At 41.3% G+C, this 3096-nt stretch overlaps 1 non-coding gene across 1 annotated transcript; it reads left to right on the top strand.

The window, feature by feature from the left end:
- The first annotated feature begins 2775 nt into the window (after positions 1 to 2775).
- TRNAI-AAU (transfer RNA isoleucine (anticodon AAU)) lies at positions 2776 to 2849 on the top strand. Its single transcript has one exon. It is a non-coding gene; the product is annotated as a tRNA-Ile (tRNA).
- Positions 2850 to 3096: the final 247 nt, after the last annotated feature.

The following is a 3096-nucleotide window of genomic DNA, read 5'->3' as shown; positions in this document are numbered from 1 at the left end:
CAAGGACACGTGAAACCGATTTTGCTGAAATAGCACCCAACACCACGCGAAATGTACACCGCCACGTGGAAGAAGGAGTTTCTGTCGAATTTTCTGGGATATATATCATCCCCATTTTGTGTTTTCTATCAATATGCATCTGTGTAAACAAATATTCGTTTTCATATGCCTTCCCTGCTATAATCTCTGATGAGATTGGCAGTATTGTTAAATAAAATAAAGTAAATAAAATATATTATCAGTGGATCTCTTGACTTTTACGGCTCGTAAAATAAAAAATATATAGAAGCGAATAGAACTGTTTGGCGAGTGAAGCTCGTCGATGTCGACACAGTCATGTTGCTTACACGAGAAATCTCAGTAGTGAAAAATATTTCAAACTGAGAACTCATTATCTACATGCTTCAGTCACAGAATTGAATGCATTGATGCACTAATGAACTAACGTCTCTTTAATAGAAACGTTATACGACTTGTTCCTTCCAGGCTAAATATATTCGCCTGCACAACATGTTATAGGTTGTGTTGGTGCCACGATCTCGAAGCCATACCAAAATACGCTATGCGAGCTACTTGTAAACTGTTAATCAGCACCGCCAATAATTTGCTGCAGTGTTCAATATGGCTATTTGAAGAATAGAAACATTTTAGGCATTTCTGTCAAGCAAAATTCTACTGCTACAGGGCAATCCACTTTCGCAAGTATGAAAGAATAACTTCTGCTTTGAAACAAAGGGACTATTTTAAATAATAGGTAATGACTGCCTTTAATTACAAAAAGTATTAGTTTACCCACCTGTTTAGTTGACTACCAGAAGCATCAAAAAGTTCGCCTTAAGTGCAGGCTTAGACTCCCTTAGATTCGTGTCACCTTAACAGTTCAAAGAGAGACAAAATAAACTGAAAGATGTCAATTCAGCCTGCCCTTGTGAAAAAAAAAAGAAAGAAAGAATTTTCATGATTTAGCAATTGATATGCTACACTACGACATTAATTGTAGTGGGTTACTGAAATAAAATTGATTAAATCTCTTCTTTAAATACATTACATCGCTGTGAGGCTGGCGAGCATTTCCATATTGTTTTAATCGTGCAGATGTAAGAAATGTATCGAGAAAACAGCCGTTTGCAGCCACCGCTCGCAAGCTTTCTTTCGGTGAAGGTTCGTTGCCTTGGATGTCAGTCGGCCAATTGCCTTAATTCCACTGAATGGTGTGGCAAGCACTCAATGCAATATCCCCGAGTCAGATTAGTACACATGTATTATATTACGAGATTTATATTTAAGTACCGCCAACCATACAACTCTGCATTCAACATATCCAGCACCTGCTCATCGTTAGCGTGTGCAGACTCACGGTACTGAATGAAGTGGTGGTAAACTGTATGGATTAAAGGATTAATATGTTTAGCGTACTTAAAACAGATTACTACAGTTTTAAACCATATTTTGTGTATGTTCTATACAGTACCAGATGTTTTCTCGCTCACTTTTAGTTCCATAAATTTTTGAAATTTCAATTTGTCTCAAAAGTGCTTCGGAGATCGTAGTTTCCTCTTATACAGGACTTAGCCTTATTATCTCCGCCACCATTGTAATTCTTTCAACGCCAATGCAGATGCATGTGGGGCATCGCTCAAGGCAGACAGCGAGTTCGGCACAAATCGACGGAGGGATTGGCTGTGGTTGCGAAAGTGAATGCTATACGTTACCGCAGCATACCCGAATTCAGAACCGGTGAAACACTCATGGTGCAAGCTTTGCTGCTTTCTTATTTTTGTTTATTTATTCGATTGGTTGATTGTTTGTTTCTTTGTTTCTTTGTTCAGTGTATGTTTGTTTGTTTGTTTGTTTGTTTGTTTGTTTGTTTGTTTGTTTGTTTGTTTGTTTGTTTGTTTGTTTGTTTGTTTGTTTGCTTGCTTGCTTCCTTGCTTGCTTGCTTGCTTGCTTGCTTGCTTGCTTGCTTGCTTGCTTGCTTGCTTGCTTTTTCCGGTGGCAATGAAGTCGAGCACCATACTGAGGGTAATCGAATTCTCCTTGAATAAGACTCCTAAGCGTTGCATCTAAACTGAGATGAAGGGGAGAATCAGATAACTTAATTAGGGAAAACTTTTGCATTCTTCGAAAAAAAAAGAAGAGAACCTCCTTCTATATATTGACTGTAGGTAATATATAGGCTCGAGACGTTGTTTGAGGGCTGAACTCGGAAAGAATGAAAAATTCGTTCACAGAATGAAAAATCTGTTCACCAGCCATAAGAAATGAGCACGTTGTTTCTTTTCGAGTTCATCCGCTTGTTATTTACCACGAGTGATACGTGACGCAAGCTGTTGGTTGATTGATAGGTGGGGTTTAACGTCCCAAAACCACCATTTGATTACGAGAGACGCCGTAGTGGAGGGCTCCGGAAATTTCGACCATCTGGCGTTCTTTAACGGGCGCCCCAACCTGAGCACACGGGCCTACAACACTTCCGCCTACATCGGAAATGCAGCCGCCGCAGCCTGCGATTCGATACCGCGACCTGCGGGTCAGCAGCCGAGTACCTTAGTCACTAGACAACCACGGCGGGGCATCACGCAAGCCGTAGTGTTCCGATAAGTGTGCGAAAAACGCCATCTTATCTGCGACTTCAGTGACACGCACACGCGTAGCTGGCTTCGCTTTGCAACCCACTCTAGAGACTTCACACCTGACGACGAAACGCAATAAATGCTCGTGGTTTTAGCTTAGCCGGCTATCAGTGTAGCTGTAGTATCACTTGTCCGCCGTGTTGGCCTGCTAGCTCAGTCGGTTAGAGCGTCGTGCTAATAACGCGAAGGTCGTAGGTTCGATCCCTGCGCAGGCCATATTCTTTTTTTCTCACTGCAAAACATTTCTTTTTTATATATCTTGTCACCTGTCAGAACTAACACGGATAACTGTGATGTATTTTTTTCAACTCACGCAATGCTCGACGTTCAAGATGCACCTTTCAATTTCATTTCGCGTGGCGCGCTACTCACTGTACTGGGTCCTTCTCGGAAGAGTTGCCAGCATTTTATCTTTGGGGTATGAGTGCGAGGTCTAGGGACTCCTGGCAGGTTTTAATTTACG

The sequence above is a fragment of the Rhipicephalus microplus genome, chromosome 1 (genome assembly GCF_043290135.1).
Source record: "Rhipicephalus microplus isolate Deutch F79 chromosome 1, USDA_Rmic, whole genome shotgun sequence".
Classification (NCBI taxonomy): Eukaryota; Metazoa; Arthropoda; class Arachnida; order Ixodida; family Ixodidae; genus Rhipicephalus; species Rhipicephalus microplus.
Note: the sequence above shows the minus strand (reverse complement) of the source record. Positions and strands in the feature narration are given on the sequence as shown.